Raw genomic sequence first — 19,991 nt, forward strand, 5'->3', positions numbered from 1 at the left:
CACGAAATAGGATCCAACAATCCCTTAGGCATCCCCTCCCATTCCGACAAAATTACCTTCCATCCTTACTACACAACCAAAGACATCCTAGGCCTATTCCTTTTCCTCCTCACCCTATTAACACTAGTACTATTCTCACCAGATCTCCTGGGCGACCCAGACAACTACACCCTGACTAGCCCCCTAAACACCCCACCCCACATCAAACCCGAATGATATTTCCTATTCGCCTATGCAATTCTCCGATCCATTCCCAATAAACTAGGAGGCGTTCTAGCCCTTCTACTATCCATTCTCATCCTAGCAGCAATTCCTATACTCCACATATCCAAACAACAAAGCATAATATTTCACCCATTAAGCCAATTCCTATATTGATTCCTAGCCACAGACCTTCTTACCCTAACCTGAATTGGAGGACAACCAGTGAACTACCCCTTCACTACCATCGGACAAGTAGCATCCGTACTATACTTCACGACAATTTTAATCCTCATACCAGCCACCTCCTCAATCGAAAATAAAATACTCAAATGGACCTGCCCCTGTAGTATAAACCAATACACCGGTCTTGTAAACCGGAAATGAAGACTTCCTTCCAAGGACAAATCAGAGAAAAAGTACTTGACTTCACCATCAGCACCCAAAGCTAAGATTCTAATTTAAACTACTCTCTGTACTTTCATGGGGAAGCAAATTTGAGTACCACCCAAGTATTGACCCACCCCATCAACGGCCACCATGTATATCGTGCATTACTGCCAGCCACCATGAATATTACCATGTCATACTTATTTTTGTTTTATTCAACTTCAGTCTAATCATGAACATTTATAGGCTGTTTACCTTGTATATGTATAATCATATTTGTACTTGACAACTACATCTTCCATTTGGATTGGTAGAATATTGCAGATTTTGGGGATGTAATTATGAATTACTGTGCGCATTACAACATATTTCAAGTATAGTTTTCCCCACAGGTTCTAAATTTGCTAAAAGAAGGCATTTATATGATGTTGTGTTCCATAACAATATATTTTTAATAGTACCAAGAGAAAATAATTTTATCATTGATGTTGCAGTTTGTAACTTAATTTACAATAATATTCACAATACTGTCAAGTGTTTCAACTTCAACAGAATGAACTTTCAAATGGTTTACTTTGATTTAATGAATTAGATAAGAAATTTGAACCATTATTATTGGAATTAATTGATTTTCTACAATTAGAAGTATCCAGTAACACTGACGTACAACTGGCATAATTTAATGATTGAAGTTCTTCTAATGGAGTGAATACATTAACAGCTATTGTTTCACTTTTCATACATGCACAAGAAAACTTGAAACTAAAAATAAAAGAAATTAATTCAGAACAGTCACTTGATCTAAATGAAAAGTCATGCCTGACAGAGTGGTATACGAATGTACCTTCTGTGGCTAAGTATTAAAAGGTAATATTTTTAGATGTGGTCTTAAAATAAAACTGTGCATTAGATGTTGCTGCTTCTTTCACAGATTTAAGTCTTGTTTTCATGTGGTCAGTTATACCATTACAGAGTCATCATGGTGGATGGTAAATGTCAACAAACATTTTATGAGAGTTATACATGAATTATTTCCAGCAAATCAAGGAAATTCAGTATTGTCTGATAAATGTACACTGATATTTTGTTTTGTTATCACTGTTGCTAAAAAGATTATAAAATAAAAATACACTATCCAGTAATAAAATAAATAAGTAGTTGTAGTTTTATACCATATGATATATGATAAACAAAACCTTTTTAGTGGCCGGGCACAATGGCATGTGCCTGTAGTTCCAGCTACTATGAGACTGAGGTGGGAGCATTGCTTGAGCCCAAGAGTTCAAGCCTGTGGTGTGCTAGTAGTGTGCCTGTGAAAAGCCACTGGATTCTAGCCTGGGCAACAGAGTGAGAATCTATCTCTTAAAAAAAAAAAAAAAAAAAAAGCCCCACCGAAAAACCAAGTTTGGACTATATTCACTCTATGGCAAGAGTAAATAAAGACTGGGAAATGTGCAATCAACTGACCAGGGCACGGGCACATCAACTGGCCAGCAGGGCTGGCAGCATTAAGTACTTCTGCTACCACCATCACCCAAACCTGAAGGAGTTAGCTGTACCTAACTGCTCATGTCTGAGTGTATTCACTTTATCAGTAAGCACCCTTCATGCTGTTCTTGAAAAAGATGTTTTACCTTACAATCCTTCTGGAAAGGATCTAAAAAAGAAAAATGGGCTATTGGCAAGTTAGCCACATGTTAAAGTATGAGCTTCATTCATTACACTGGAAACTCACATATGAACCATGTCACAATTTAGAAGTACACAGTATAGGTCAACCTAAGCCTATTCTGGTTTATTTATATATAACTGTTAAATTATACTTCACTCAAAAATGAAAAATCTGCAATTCATTAAAAATTATAATCTACCTTTCTATGGCATGACATGGAAAGATTTCCAGAATATTATATTATTTCATTTAAAAAATTGTAGAACTATATATACAGCATAATACAGGATATTTTTGAAAAAACAAACTATCCCATAAAATAAAGAATACACACTAAACTATTAGCAGTGCTTATCTGTGGGTGACAGAATTAAAAAGGGACAGCAGAAAGGGAATTTTAATTCTTTATAATCGATTTTTGTTTGATATGATGAGTGTCTCACTTTTGACACCTAAGAAGTAAAAAATGAATAAGAACAATACAATAAGTGTTGACGAAAAGAATCAAACTCTGTAAAACATTTGAAGAGATTTATTCTGAGCCAAATATGAGTGACCATGGCCCATGACACAGCTCTCAGGAGGTCCTGAGAACATGTGCCCAAGGTGGTCAGGGTACCGCTTGGTTTCATATATTTTAGGGAGAAATGAGACATCAATCAAATGCATCTATGAAATACATTGGTTTGGTTCAGAAAAGCGGGACAACTCAAAGCTTGGGGGGGTTGGGGGGGGGTTGTTCCAGGTTACAGGTAAATTTACACATTTTCTGGTGACAATTGGTTGAGTTTGTCTAAAGACTTGGGATTGATAGAAAGGAAATGTTCAGGTTAAGATAAAAGATTATGGAGACCAAGGTTCTTTTTAAGTGTTTTTTTTTTTTTTTTTTTTTGAGAGGGAGTCTCACTCTGTCATCCAGGCTTGAGTACAGTGGCACAATCTCGGCTCACTGCAACCTTCACCTCCCAGGTTCAAGCAATTCTCCTGTTTCAGCCTCCCTAGTAGCTGGGACTACAGGCATGTGCCACCATGCCCGGCTAATTTTTTGTATTTTGAGTAGAGACAGAGTTTCACCATGTTGGCCTGGCTGGTCTCAAATTCCTGACCTCAAGTGACCCACCTGCGGAGGCCTCACAAAGTGCTGAGGTTACAGGTGTGAGCCACCAGGCCCAGCCTCTTTTGAAATTTTACAGTGGCTGCTGTTAGAGTCAACAGATGACAAATGTTTCCTATTCAGATCTTTAAAAGGTGCTAGACTTTTAGTTAATCTCTTCAGGATTGGGAGGGCCTGGAAGAAAAAGATCTAGCTATGTTAATAGAGATTCTTTACAGATGCAGATATTCCCCCACAAAGAAAGGCCTTGCAGGGCCATTTAAAATATGGCAGGGAAACATGTTTTGGGGTAAAATATTTTGCTTTTCTTTCTTTTCTTGTAATGTTATCCAGAGTCAGATTGGAAAGTCATGATATATAGAGTTAAATAAAACCCATCTGATAAGAATTTCTGGTTTGTAGGGCATGACTCCCCAGACCTCTTAGAAATTTGGGCAAGATAAAAAAAATCAGACCTTAGTCCTCATAAATATTACAAGGCATTAGCTAATGGTGTATCAACTGAGTGATACAAGTATCAAATAATCTAGCATTCCTGCAGCAGGGAGCTCCCTATGGGCAGATGGAGATAGGAAAGGCAAGCCCCAAGAAAAAGGAAGGCAAAGGATTTCTTAAAGGCTGGGAGCCAGTGATCTTCCAATATCCATAGCTTCACAGGCCCCACAGTTGGAGACATTTTAATCTCTCACTATACATAGGTTCAAGCCCTCTCCAACTTGAGGAACAATCCACAACTAGTAAAGAAAGGATGGCTGGGCGTGGTGGCTCATGCCTGTAATCCCAGCATTTTGGGAGGCTGAGGTGGGAGGATCACAAGATCAGGAGTTCGAGACCAGTCTGGCCAACATAGTGAAACCCCATCTCCACTAAAAATACAAAAAATTAGTCGGGTGTGTTGGTGTGTGCCTGTAATCCCAGCTACTCAGGAGGCTGAGGCAGGAGCATCGCGTGAACCCGGGAGGTGGAGGTTGCGGTGAGCCAAGATCATGCCGTTGTACTCCAGCCAGGGTGACAGTGTAAGACTCCATCTCAAAAAAAAAAAAAAAAAAAAAAAGAAAAGAAAAAAAGAAAGGACATAAGAAGTCCCAGACATTAACTTTAGAAGTAGATAATGTGTCAGTCTGCTTATCTCCCTGCTGTTTCACAACCTCAGCTCTTACTAACTTGATTATTGCCAATATATAATTATGTCTTCATTTTTTTAAAATTAATTTTTGTTAGTCTTTTTAGAGACAAAGTCTCACTTTGTCACCCAGGCTGGAGTACAGTGGTGCCAGTATAAGCTCACTGCAACCTTGAACTTTTTAAACTCAAGCAATCCTCCTGCCTCAGCCTCACAAATAGCTAGAATTAAAAGTATGAGCTACTGTACCCGGCTCTGGTTCTCATCTTGACATTTCTATGTACTGGGATCCCACTCCTAAACCCCATTCACAGCTACCTGCTCCAGTTTCATGGACTACCATCAACTGGGGGCCCTTGTAATTAAAGTGATGAGAACATCCCTGGAGCATCAATGGAACTGTTTTGGAGAACCAGAGCAGAAAAATCATGGATGAAAATAGTGAAAGATAAAATTGAAGAGGTATGCTATGGACAGATATTTTAAGGCCTTTTTATTTTTTCTCTCCAGGAGGAAAATATTTGGACTTTATCCTGTACATAACAGGGAGTCATAAATGTTTTTTTACTAAGGCAGCACACGACTAGTGTTTTATAAATATTTATAAAACAAGGTGTTAAGATGGTTTGGTGTGGGGCGAGAGAACAGAGAGAGGAAGATCAATTAGGAAGATAGTTAATTAGTAGATATGAAGGTGATGATAAATAGGAAGAGGATGTGGCCAAGAGGAAAAAAAAAAAAGATAGATCTGAAATGACTTTCCAGGATATGATAGATAGCTTGGGGCCACTGAGTGAGGCAGACAGTTACAGCTCAGAGAAAACCAGGCCGCTGTTACATGTTCAGGCACAAACAAGCTTGGGCTTCAGGCCCAATTCACCAGAGAAACTAAACAGGGCACATGTGAAAATTATAAAATCATGTTAAGAGGCAAAAGGATGGTGGATTACATTATTAGAAACTAGCAATAGTAAAGCCAAAGTATGGTTCTCCCTGAGCAATAAAAATCAGCGTGGAAGAAGACCAATTATGACAGTAGTGACTAAAATAAAGAGGTGGACATTGTCCATGCAATGCATATTTGATATCAAAGGCTTTTCTGGTCTTGCTAAAGGCAGCCATAGATACCACACATTGCATACACATGCCGGCCTTTGGCTGAGGAGTGGATGACTACTATGCTTGCCCATAAGGATTTCTGCAGGCCAGGGCCCCAGGATAGACCAGAGTAGAAAGATGACGCTATAAGGAAGTTTATGCAGTAAGGGATAAATTATTACAAAGAAAATTCTTTATGTTTAATCTGAATGACAGAATGGTAGCTTATGAATAGATTTTAAAAACTTAGGAGGAAAATAGTGGTAAGAAGGCATAGCAAATTAGTGTTAGACATAATGATTTTGAGTAGGCCGTACAAGTGGAAATGTTCAGAATACAGAGGAAGGTGATATGTGAGAGAAATGCATGAGAAAAGATAGTGCTCAGATGTCACACTATAGTTCATGAGACTAAGATGTAGCCAATCATAACAAAGTATTATTTTTCAATCTTTAAAAAAACCTTAACATATATACAAAATAAACACAAGGGTGAATAAGAGAATCAGCATTTATAGCAGTGTATCATGTTGCTATGGTTTGAATATTTGTCCCCTCCAACACTGATGTTGAAATTTAATCCTCAATGTGGCAGTATTGAGAGGTGAGGCCTTTAAGAGGTTATTGGGTCATGAGAGCAAAGCCCTCATGAATGGAGTAATCCATGCATGAATTATGGATTACTAGATTAATGAGTTAATAGATTAATGGGAGTGGGACGGTGGCTTTATAAGAAGAGAATGAGAAATTTGAACAAGCATGCTCAGCCACCTCACCATGTGATACCCTGTATCACCTCTGGACTCCATGTAGAGAGTCCCCACAAACAAGAAGGCTCTAACCAGATGTGGCCCCTTGACCCTGGACTTCTCAGTTTCCAGAACTGCAAGAAATACATTCCTTTTCTTTATAAATTGTCCAGTTTCAGGTATTCTGTTATGAGCAACAGCAAGTGGACTAATACACCTGTACTAATAAAACTAAACTAACTTACATTGCTGCTTCATTACTTGGTGAGAGAAGAGACATCTACTCACGGAAGAATCTATTTACTCAATAATGGCACCTTACATTTATAAATTATAATAGTTGTCTACTAACATCTCCTTAAATATGTAAGTTACAGAGCTCATAAATGAGATGACCAAGATTTTAGTTATAATTAAAAGAAAAAATTTAACTCTTCTTAAAAAAAAAATTTTGTTCAATTTGTTGGATAATGACCCACTGGTTTAAAAGATGCACAGCAATTTAACATATGTGTCTACACACATATCTCAAAAGAAAGCTTCACAAAGCATTACTTACCCTTAATACTTGCTCTTATATTTTCTATTCTATTCCTTTTCATTTTCTCATTTTTTTTTCTTTTTAATACTACCTATAGCTTCTAAGTTGATTTCAGCATCTATAGTTTGGCTTAGAGATTTTTAGATTAAAAAGAGACATTTATGATCATTTTATAGAACCATCTGTAAAGCTATGATTGAAAAATCCAGAAGAGATATTTTTAAGAAAACGTAAAAAAGAAAAAACTCAGAAAATGAATGGTTGCGAGCTACTAACAGAGTGGGAAAAGAGACAAAGGATAGATAAAATCAGGTCATAGGGTGGACAAAAACAGTATCAAAGAGGACAATGTTGCAAAAATGAATGTGAAGTCAACAAAAGCTTATTTCAATACATGTCTTTACCTTTACTGCAGGGTATTTCAAAGTGTAGTCCAAAACTAATTTAAGCCAAAATACCAGGGACACTTGTTAAAAATTCAGATACCTGGGCCCCATCCCAGACCTAGTGAATTAAACTCTCTTTGGCAATTGAAAAGTTTCCCAGGGCATCCTTTTAACTAAGTATTGTTATCTCAATTCCTTTTACAAATCAGCTTTCAAAGTGGTACTTTCCAAAAACATGCCAACTCACTTCACACATAGGTATATTTCTGAAAAGTTGTTAGGTGAGTACTTGTACACCAAACCATTATTCCCCTAAAGACTATCATGATCATTTCAGAATTATGTTCATCCAGAAAGAAACAAACCAGATTTGAGACCATTCAACCTTTAAACAAATATTCTTTATCTAATTTTTCTGTATTACTTATGTAAGAGGCTGACCAAATGGACTCGCATACTCATTATTTTTACTTAGTTTAGAAGCATGTATATTTAAAATTACAACATACTGTTAACACATTCCATTTTGACTTTGAACACTTTGAACTAATTGCACTAAACTTAACTGGTTAATTATCATAATCAAGTGGCATTTAGCAGAACTCACAAACAGAAAAAGTGCCACAGGAAGACAGTTTTCAGAAAATACAAAAACTGAGGTTTGTGGTTTGGACTGGTGAGCTCTGCTAACAAAAAGTATTTGTCAACTTCTTGCCAATAGACAGCCAAGAAGTATGAGATGTGAATCTATTCAATTCAAAGATGGAAATAACAGGTAAGAACAACAGTAGTTAATATTTATTCACTTAATCTCATTAGAGGTTTCCTTCTAAATCCTTTATATGCATTAACTAATTTAATCCTTACAACAATTCCATAGACTGTGGCTTTAGACCTCATTTGAGGATGCTGAGGTATAGAATTATATAATTTTCCTGAGATCCCACAGCTAGAAATAGGAGGTGAGATTCAAAACCAGGCAGCCTGTCTCCAGAATCTACATTCAAAGACAGCGGGATACACTAGGATTTTAAGAAAGTCTTAGATGTTGGAACAATTACCTGCCTCTATATAAATGCTTTCTGTTTATGTTTTTTTTCTGTTCTTTATACAATTGATTTTAAGATAAATTGTGACTACCTTGCATCCCTGCTTATGTTTAGTTACTAGATCTCATTATAATGCTCTTGAAATATGACAGGAATTCCAAAATTAGCATCAAATAGGAATTCAGCATCATACAGAAAAATAAAAATGTGTTTTAAAAGATACTTAATTCTAAATTTAAGGGCAGAATAGTATAGTGGTTTACAGGCTGTGCTTCTCAATTTTTCATGTGCCAGTCACCTAAGTACATTGTTAAAAATGCAGATTTTCAGCAGCTCTGAGATTCTGCATTTGTAGCAAGTTCCTGGGTGATGGTAACACTGCTGGCCTGAAGATTATATTTTGAGTAGGAAAGGTTCAGAGTTCAAACTCTGGAGTCACACTGCTTATGTTTCTTTTTTTTTTTTTGAGACAGAGTCTCACTCTGGCACCCAGGCTGGAGTACAATGGCATGGTCTTGGCTCACTGCAACCTCTGCCTCCTGGGTTCAAGCGATTCTCCTGCCTCAGCCCCCCCAGTAGCTGGGACTACAGGAGCGTGCCACCACACCCGGCTAATTTTTGTATTTTTAGTAGAGATGGGGTTTCACTATGTTGGCCAGGCTTGTCTTGAACTCCTGACCTCGTGATCTGCCCGCCTCGGCCTCCCAAAGTGCTGGGATTACAGGCATGAGCCACTGCACCCAGCAACACACTGCTTATGTTTCAGTCCCAGCTCCATTACTTACTAGTTGTATAACCTTCTCCTTATATACCTCTACTACATCCGTAAAAGAGTGAGAACATTAAAGGGTTGTTACCAAGATTACATGGGATAATCCATAGATAGTACATAGAACAGTCTCTAGCACATAGAAAGAACTCAATAAATGTTATCTCTTAGTGTTATTGAAAAATATTAAAAGCGTATATTGTATCCCATTAGAAAGCCATTTATAGAATTGATTGATCCGGCAGAAACACTAAATAAAATGTCATCATTCTTTTCCAGGCAGTCACAAGAACATCACCGTACAATGAAGGACATTAAATACGTAAGGAGCTTTATTAAATACATAAATCTGAAAGTGCTCTAAATGAATTTGCATAAAGCTGGCTTGGTCTATGATATTTAAAGATCATATTTTGTTTCTATGCCAGAAAACTTTTCTATATTGCAGGTACACACTGAGTTCCAATTCATTTATTTGAATAGCTTCCTCTGAATTTCTAAACAGGCATTTTAGTTTAAAAAATTTTATTTCAATGAAATATATGTCAGTACTAGTATTAATAGCAACAATAACAATGATTTTAAATATCTGTTCAAGGAAGAACACTGCTATAGTTTAAATAAATTCAGAGGATTTAATCAATGCCTTCACAGACAACTGTACACATATTCAAACTTAAATACATTGCAGCACAATTACTTCTCGCCTTTGAGAACTGAGACTTAAAAGAATATTATTTATCAAAAATGTGGTGATTTAATAATAATGCTATATCAGAGAAGCCAATGTGTAGGAAAAGTAGAGTTAGGACCACAAATGAAGATAAAATTTCATAATAACTTCCCAAATGAAAACTGTAAGAAATTTATTTCAACGTTGTTGAAAAATAAAGACATAGAAGGAATGGAGTACATTAGAAAAGAAAGACTAATGTTTACCCAGTCATTGATTAAAACCAGAGCCAGGTGTTTCAATCAAGAAGAAGATGAGAGCTAGAAAGTGTTTTTGGTTGGTGGCTATCTTTAAGAGTCAGCAAGAAAAGGTCAATAAATAATTTGCCTATCCTTTTATCTTTTATTTTTCCAACATAGGTGATCAAAAAAACAACTGTGGTATAAATTCTATTATATTTACTTTTCTAAATTAAAACTAGATTTAACATAGGCAATACAGACCTGCCCTGTAAAATCATGACAGATTAAGAATCAAGGAAAAGGGAGGGATCCGGGTGAGTGGATTATTCTTTCTTCTCTCCCCTTTCTCTTTCCTTACAGATTGGTGTTCCTGGCTGCTCCTTTGTCTGCTGTGGTACTAGGTTTTTTAAAAAATGCATAACACATAAGATTTTACTTTCATTTTACTTTCTATGACAAGTGTTACTTTAAAATAATAAGATTTTACCAAAAACTCTGCATAACAATGCTTTATATAAAGGACTACCAGATGTAGTTTCCAAGGCAGGGCTTACCTGTACTCAATTATATCAAATAAGCATTCACAAAATGAAATTAAACCGGTGCTTTTAGTGAAAAAAAAAAAAATCAATAGTGAAACATGTGGTTCTTTATATCTATAGAGGTGATAACACCAACAAGATCAAATCATTAGGATTAGAGGTACAAGAGGAATAGAATTTGAACAGAATTATACCAACGTCATGTCTTGTTATTTGGGTTTACATTTTTCTTAATCAAATACTGAAAAACAAAAATTTACTGAAAATGCCTAAGCTAACTGTTTTCCATTTATAAATTAGCTGCCTCTCACCTCCAGAGGAGCAAGGAATTCCACTTCTGTATGACCTATTTATGCCTCTTAGATTTATCACATGCATTTTTTAATGACCCTGAACCAAAGGAAATGTAGAAACCTATTTGAAAAGTTGACATTAAGGTTGTGACACCAACCAAAACAACAAGAATTTAAAGTTAAACTGACACACAATCCCCAAATCAGTCTGTTATACTCCTAATTTAAAAAACAGTTCTAATGTGAAATCGTGATAGCATGTCAGCCTTTGCTTTGAAACTCCTGAATTTTGTCATTTGGTGTTTGTGTCACAACCTTAATATTATTTAAATATACTTTTTAATATCTATTATTTAAAAAATATCTTTGAATTGAAGATACTCTAAAGCTTTGAAGAAGCCAACCTCAAAGCACTGCATTCCTAGCATGCCACTTTTATTAGAAGTAGTGCATAAAACATTTGCTGTTGACAAATCTAATTCATTAAAAGGTGAGGTGGATGCATTTTAAAATAACTGGCTGGCATCATTATCTGCAGCGCCTTTTATAAATTATTCGTCTTTTCCCTTTTGACTGAACTTGTCACAGTTCCCTTTCAGAGTCTGAGTGTTATGCCTTATAGTCAATGCTTTCAACATGTTTAGACAAGTCACAAGTTAAACAAGCAGTGGTATTTTATTTTCTGGAAATAAGAAAGGGTAACAGAAATATGAATTATTTCATTCAATTCATTGATTTTGAACTAAAGACAAGTAAAGTCAGTTAGTGGTGGTTTTATCTCACAAGAATTTAAAAATAAAAGTATACTGTTTGCATAGAATGGGAAATTTCAAAGAAAGGAACATAAAGAGAGATGCCGGTGGCCCTGCTGCAGTGTTGTGTAGAAGACTTGGTTAAAAATCAAATTGTGCTTTCCCTAACATTGGAGATCAGGTAAATCATAAAGCCAACAGCTGGCTGGCACACTAACTTCCTAAAGGAGAAAGCTAACTGTATTCTCTTAGAGGCCAAAGGAATAGAATTATAGAAGCTTTCAAGGAAACTGAGTAGGCACAGTATAAATTACTCAAAATATGAAGAAAAACATTTCTTACCTAATTTTATTTCAGAAGACACTAAGAATGAACTGGTCTTCGAATCCTAAGGAGGTAGAAAATTATTTCCTCAAGGGTTGTCAGCAGAAGAACTGTCTCTTTTCTAGTAACTTCAGCAAAGTTTTTTTTCCCCAAAGTATGTAAAACGTACCTGAAAAATGATTGCACAAAGCTTTATCACTGCCACAATGGGATGGAGGGCATATTCACATTAGTTGCCCAGATTGCTAGTGACAGTACTACCATTAAATCATGACATACGGACTTGAGTCAGGAAGAAGAGATGTTGGAAATACACAAAGACATCCTGAAGATTACATACATAAGAAAAGCTTATAAATAAGATAGTCCATAGACTGCAGCAACACAGGTAATAGGGGCACCTTGGAAAATGCATATTTAAAACATTCCTTATATTTTCACTAAAAATTGATCACTCCTAAAGAAATTTATCACAAAGAGAGTAACGTGTGGTTGCACCATATAAAACAAGCAATGTTATTCAATCCAAATACTTTTTTTCTTGTTTAGTTACTATTTGCTCCAAATTATTTATTAAAACCATCTTTTCCCCATTCTTCTGGGTGATCCTGTTAAAAACAGATTGCTGGGGGAGGCGCTTCCAAGATGGCCAAACAGGAACAGCTCCAGTCTACAGCTCCCAGCGAGATCGACGCATAAGACGGGTGATTTCTGCATTTCCAACTGAAGTATCTGGTTCATCTCACTGGGACTGGTTGGACAGTGGGTGCAGCCCATGGAGGGTGAGCCAAAGCAGGCCAGGAAGTGCAAAGGGTCGTGGGATTTCCCTTTCCTAGCCAAGGGAAGCCGTGAGTGTCTGTACCTGAAGCAACAGTACACTCCTGTCCAAATACTGCACTCTTCCCATGGTCTTTGCAACTGGCAGACCAGAAGATTCCCTCTTGTGTCTGGCTTGGTGGGCCCCACACCCATGAAGCCTTGCTTGCTGCTAGTGCAGCAGTCTGAGATCGACCTGGGATGCTGGAGCTTGGCAGTGGGAAGGGTGTCAGCCATTGTTCAGGCTTGAGTAGACGGTTCTATGCTCACAGTGCAAACAAAGTGGCCCAGAAGCTCGAACTGGGTAAAGCCCACCACAGCTCAGCAAGACCTACTGCCTCTCTAGATTCCACCTCTGGGGGCAGGGCATATATGAACAAAAGACAGCAGACAGCTTCTGCAAACTTAAACGTCCCTGCCTGACAGCTCTGAAGAGAACAGTGGCTCTCCCAGCATGGCGTTCGAGCTCCAATAATGGACAGACTGCCTCCTCAAGTGGGTCCCTGACCCCTGTGTAGCCTGACTGGGAGACATATTCCAGTCAGGGCTGACAGACACCTCATATAGGCAGGTGCCCCTCTGGGCCAAAGCTTCCAGAGGAAGGATCAGGCAGCAATGTTTCCTGTTCTGCAGCAGTATCACTGGTGATACACAGGCGAACAGGATCTGGAGTGGACCTCCAGCAAACTCCAACAGACCTGCAGCTGAGCAGCTGAGGGGCCTGTTAGAAGGAAAACTAACAAACAGAAAGGAATACCATCAACATCAACAAAAAGGACATCCACACCAAAATCTCATCCGTAGGTCACCAACATCAAAGACCAAAGGTTGATAAAACCACAAAGATGGGGAGAAACCAGAGCAGAAAGGCTGAAAATTCCAAAAGCCAGAATGCCTCTTCTCCTCCAAAGGAACACAACTCTTCACCAGCAAAGGAACAAAACTGTATGGAGAATGAGTTTGAGGAGTTGACAGAAGTAGGCTTCAGAAGGTTGGTAATAACAAACTTCTCCGAGCTAAAGGAGCATGTTCTAACCCATCGCAAGGAAGCTAAAAACCTTGAAAAAAGGTTAGACGAATGGCTAACTACAATAACCAGTGTAGAGAAGAGCTTAAATGACCTGATGGTCTTGAAAACCACAGTATGAGAACTTCATGAAGCATACACAAGCTTCAATAGCCGATTTGATTAAGTGGAAGAAAGAATATCAGTGATTGAAGACCAAATGAATGAAATAAAGTGAGAAGACAAGATTAGAGAAAAAAGAGTGAAAATAACTGAACAAAGCCTCCAAGAAATATGGGATTATGTGAAAAGACCAAATCTACATTTGATTGGTGTACCTGAAAGTGATGGGGAGAATGGAACCAAGTTAGAAAACACTCTTCAGGATATTATTCAGGAGAAATTCCCCAAGCTAGCAAGACAGGCCAACATTCAAATTCAAGAAATACACAGAACACCACATAGATACTCCTCGAGAAGAGCAACCCCAAGACACACAATCGTCAGATTCACTAAGGTTGAAATGAAGGAAAAAATGTTAAGGACAGCCAAAGAGAAAGGTCACGTTACCCACAAAGGGAAGCCCATGAGACTAACAGCGGATCTCTCTGCAGAAACCCTACATGCCAGAAGGGAGTGGGGGCCAAAATTCAACATGCTTAAAGAAAATAATTTTCAACCCAGAATTTCATATTGAGCCAAACTAAGCTTCATAAGTGAAGGAGAAATAAAATCCTTTACAGACAAACAAATGCTGAGAGATTTTGTCACCACCAGGCCTGCCTTACAAAACCTCCTGAAGGAAGCACTAAACATGGAAAGGAACAACTGGTACCAGCCACTGCAAAAACATGCCAAATTGTAAAGACTATCAATGCTATGAAGAAACTGCATCAATGTATGGGTGAAATAACCAGCTAGCATCATAACGACAGGATCAAATTCACACATAACAATATTAAACTTAAATGTAAATGGGCTAAATGCCCCAATTAAAAGACTCAGACTGGCAAATTGGATAAAGAGTCAAGACCCATTGGTGTGCTGTATTCAGGAGACCCATCACACTTGCAAAGACACACAGGCTCAAAATAAAGGGATGGAGGAAGATCTACCAAGCAAATGGAAAGCAAAGAAAAAGCAGGGGTTGCAATCCTGGTCTCTGATAAAACAGACTTTAAACCAACAAAGATCAAAAGAAACAAAGAAGGCCATTACATAATGGTAAAGGGATCAATTCAACAAGAAGAGCTAAATATCCTAAACATATATGCACCCAATACAGGAGCACCCAGATTCATAAAACTAGTTCTTAGAGACCTACAAAAAGACTCAGACTTCCACACAATAATAATGGGAGACTTTAACACCCTGCTGTCAATATTAGACAGATAAACAAGTTGGAAAATTAACAAGGATATCCAGGACTTGAATTCAGCTCTGGACCAACCGGGCTTAATAGATATCTACAGAACTCTACACCCCAAATCAACAGAATATGCATTCTTCTCAGCACCACGTTGCACTTTTTCTAAAATTGACCCCATAATTGGAAGTAAAACACACCTCAGCAAATGTAAAAGAACAGAAATCACAACAAACTGTCTCCCACACCACAGTGCAATCAAATTAGAATTCAGGATTAAGAAACTCACTCAAAACTACAAATCTACATGGAAACTGAACAACCTGCTCCTGAGTGATTACCGGGTAAATAATGACATGAAGGCAGAATACAGATGCTCTTTGAAACCAATGAGAACAAAGACATAACATACCCGAATCTCAGGGACACATTTAAAACAGTGTGTAGTGGGAAATTTATAGCACTAAATGCCCACAAGAGAAAGCAGGAAAGATCTAAAATTGACACCCTAACATCACAATTAAAAGAACTAGAGAAGCAAGAGCAAATAAATTCAAAAGCTAGCAGAAGACAGGAAATAACTAAGATTAGAGCAGAACTGAAGGAGATCGAGACATAAAAAACCCTTCAAAAAAATAAATGAATCCAGGAGCTGGTTTTTTAAAAGATCAACAAAATAGGTAGACCACTAGCCAGACTAATAAAGAAGAAAGGAGAGAAGAATCAAATAGATGCAATAAAAAATGATAAAGGGGATATCATCACTGATCCCACAGAAATATAAACTACCATCAGAGAATACTATAAACACCTCTACGCAAATAAACTAGAAAATCTAGAAGAAATGGATAAATTCCTGGACACATACACCCTCTCAAGACTAAATCAGGAAGAAGCTGAATCTCTGAATAGACCAATAACAAACAGGTTCTGAAATAGGCAATAATTAATAGGCTACCAACCAAAAAAACTCCAGGACCAGACAGATTCACAGCCAAATTCTACCATAGGTACAAGGATTAGCTTGTATCATTCCTTCTGAGACTATTCCAATCAATAGAAAAAGATGGAATCCTCCCTAATTCATTTTATGTGGTCAGCATCATCCTGATACCAAAGCCTGGCAGAGACCCAACAAAAAAAGAGAATTTTAGACCAATATCCCTGATGAACATCAATGCAAAAATCCTCAATAAAAAACTGGCAAACTGAATTCAGCAGCACATCAGAAAGCTTATCTAACATGATCAATTCACCTTCATCCCTGGAATGCAAGGCTGGTTCAACATATGCAAATCAATAAACGTAATCCATCACAGAAACACAACCAATGACAAAAACCACATGATTATCTCAATAGATGCACAAAAGGCCTTCAACAAAATTCAACAACCTTTCATGCTAAAAATTCTCAATAAACTAGGTTTTGATGGAACGTATCTCAAAATAATAAGAGCTATTTATGACAAACCTATAGCCAATATTATACTGGACGGGCAAAAACTGGAAACATTCTCTTTGAAAACTGGCACAAGACAAGGATGCCCTCTCTCATCACTCCTATTCAACATAGTATTGGAAGTTCTGGCCTGGGCATTCAGGCAAGATAAAGAAATAAAGGGTATTCAATTTGGAAAAGAGGAAGTCAAATTGTCCCTGTTTGCAGATGACATGATTGTATACTTAGAAAACCCCATTGTCTCAGCCTAAAATCTACTTAAGCTGATAAGCAACCTCAGCAAAGTCTCAGGATACAAAATCAATGTGCAAAAATCACAAGCAGTCCTATACACCAAGAACAGACAAACAGAGAGCCAAATCATGAGTGAAATCCCATTCACAATTACTATTAAGAGAATAAAATACCTAGGAATCCAACTTACAAGGGATGTGAAGGACTTCTTCAAGGAGAACTACAAACCACTGCTCAACAAAATAAAAGAGAAAACACAAACAAATGGAAGAACATTCTATGCTCATGGATAGAAAGAATCAATATTGTGAAAATAGCCATACTCCCTAAGGTAATTTATAGATTCAATGCTATCCCCATCAAGCTACCAATGACTTTCTTCACAGAATTGGGAAAAACTACTTTAAATTTCATATGGAACCAAAAATGGGCCCACATAGCCAAGACAATCCTTAGCAAAAAGAACAAAGCTAGAGGCATCATGCTACCTGACTTCAAACTATACTAGAAGGCTACAGTAACCAAAACAGCATGCTACTGGTACCAAAACAGATATAGATCAATGGAATAGAACAGAGGCCTCAGAAATAACACCACACATCTACAACCATCTGATCTTTGAGAAATCTCACAAAAACAAGCAATGGGGAAAGGATTCCCTATTTAATAAATGGTGCTGGGAAAACTGGCTAGCCATATGTAGAAAGCTGTCACTGGATCCCTTCCTTACATCTGACCAAAAATTGATTCAAGATGGACTAAAGACTTAAATGTAAGACCTAAAACCATAAAAACTGTAGAAGAAAACCTAGGCAATACCATTCCCGACATAGGCATGGGCAAAGACTTCATGACTAAAACAACAAAAGCAATGGGAACAAAAGCCAAAATACACAAATGGGATCTAATTAAACTAAAGAGCTTCTGCACAGCAAAAGAAACTATCATCAGAGTGAACAGGCAACCTACAGAATGGGAGAAAATTTTTGCCATCTACTCATCTGACAAAGGGCTAATATCCAGAATCTACAAAGAACTTAAACAAATTTACAAGAAAAAAAGTCCCCATCAAAAAGTGGGCAAAGGATATGAACAGACACTTTTCAAAAGAAGACATTTATGCAGCCAACAGACATATGAAAAAATGCTCATCATCACTGGTCATCAGAAAAATGCAAATCAAAACCACAATGAGATACCATCTCACACCAATTAGAATGGCAATCATTAAAAATCGGGAAACAACAGATGCTGGAGAGGATGTGGAGAAATAGGAATGCTTTTACACTATTGATGGGAGTGTAAATTAGTTCAACCATTGTGGAGGTCAGTGTGGTGATCCCTCAAGGATCTAGAACTAGAAATACCATTTTACCCAGTAATCCCATTACTCCGTATATACCCAAAGGATTATAAATCATGGTACTATAGAGACACATGCACACATATGTTTACTGTGGCACTATTCACAATATCACAGACTTGGAACCAACCCATATGTCCATCAATAAAAGAAAATGTGGCACATATACAGCCATAAAAAGGATGAGTTCATGTCCTTTGCAGGGACATGGATGAAGCTGGAAACCATCATTCTCAGCAAACTATCACAAGGACAGAAAACCAAACACTGCATGTTGTCACTCATAAACGGGAGTTGAACAATGAGAACACACGGACACAGGGAGGGGAACATCACACACTGGGGCCTGTTGGCGGGTGGAGGGCTGGGGGAGGGATGGAGTTAGGAGAAATACCTAATGTAAAAGTGCAGCAAACCAACACGGCACAGGTATACCTATGTAACAAACCTGCACATTGTGCACATGTACCCTAGAACTTAGAGTATAACTAAAACAAAGAAACAACAACAAAAAAAACCAGATTCCTGGGAATCTTGTTAAACATGGGTTCTGATTAAGTTGATTTGGGGTTGGGGCCTGAAATTTTGCATTTCTAACACGGTCCCAGGTAAAGCCACTAATGGTGTGGGTCCCTGGACTACCCTTTCACTAATAAGCTTCCACTAATCTATTTGTCTTTTCCTGCAGCAAAGTCTACTATTGTTATTCTTGGCTATTGACATTGCCTTTCCATATAATTTTAAAATCTTTTTTCAAGTGTTTGACCCTCCTCACCAAAACAAAGACAGTAGGAATTTGACAGAGAATGCTTTGAATCTCTATCAAAGTTGGGCAAGTGTATAGCATTGAGTTTTCCAAATCATGTGTATTGTATATAATTTCACTTATTGAGATCTTAATATTACAAAATAATGCTCTATTATTTTCCCCATGGGAGTTTTGTACATCTCTTGTTATATTTATTTCTAGGCACTCCATATTTTGATTATATCTCTTTGCAAAAACTTTTCCCTTTTTTGTATATATGTATTATGTGTATAATTTTGGTAGGTTGATGTGTTCGTCCAGGATATTTGATAAACTCTTATTTTTTCCAGTAGTTTTACATCATGCACAAATAATGAGCTTTATTTCTTTATTTCCAAAATCTGTACTTTATCCTGTCTCACTTTAAAAAAAAAAAAAGCAAAAAAGGTCAAACAGCAAATGCATGAAATAATAGAAATAGATGGCTATTTTGTTATCTATGATCAGCCAACATGATCTCTCGGTTAGGTTAGATTGTCTAGGAAATGGATATGAGGTAGACTCCAATGGTTTCTGTTTTTCTTTGTTTTTGAGACAGAGTCTCATTCCGTCACCCAGGCTGGAGTGGAGTGGTGCGATCTTGGCTCACTGCAACCTCTGCTTCCCGGGTTCAAGCGATTCTCCTGCCTCAGCCTCCCCATTAGGGTAGCTGGGACTACAGGCATGCGCCACCACACCTGGCTAATTTTTGTATTTTTAGTAGAGACGGGGTTTCACAATGTTGGCCAGGCTGGTCTCGAACTCCCAACCTCAAGTGATCTGTCCGCCTCAGCCTTCCAAAGTGCTGAGATTACAGGCATGAGACACAGCACTCAGCCTCCAATGGTTTCTTATACCATTTATTAATTGTCCTCATATTGCCTGTCTTTCTATGGTGTCTGGTATACAAGTCCTTAAATATTACTAACATTCATTATCCCAAGCCAAATTCCAGTTGATATTTAATCAGAAACAGACATGAACTCTCAAGGACAACAGCCACACTGAGAAGTAGTTGAAAAGCAAAAGGAAACAGTGGCATT

At 37.6% G+C, this 19,991-nt stretch overlaps 1 protein-coding gene across 9 annotated transcripts in view; it reads right to left on the reverse strand.

Annotated features, from left to right (window-relative positions):
- Nucleotides 1–19,991, reverse strand: part of KIAA0825 (KIAA0825 ortholog) — a 473,030-nt gene that overhangs the window by 424,732 nt on the left and 28,307 nt on the right. For 6 of the 9 annotated variants that reach the window (XR_010133628.1, XM_055387134.2, XM_063705867.1 and 3 more), the window contains one exon: nucleotides 11,936–12,086. The exons of the other annotated variants lie outside the window; for them this stretch is intronic. The gene's annotated coding sequence lies outside the window, so the exon portion shown is untranslated. The remainder of the gene's footprint in view (nucleotides 1–11,935; nucleotides 12,087–19,991) is intronic. 9 annotated transcript variants of the gene reach the window in all.

This window comes from Gorilla gorilla, chromosome 4 (genome assembly GCF_029281585.2).
Source record: "Gorilla gorilla gorilla isolate KB3781 chromosome 4, NHGRI_mGorGor1-v2.1_pri, whole genome shotgun sequence".
NCBI classification, from domain to species: domain Eukaryota; kingdom Metazoa; phylum Chordata; class Mammalia; order Primates; family Hominidae; genus Gorilla; species Gorilla gorilla.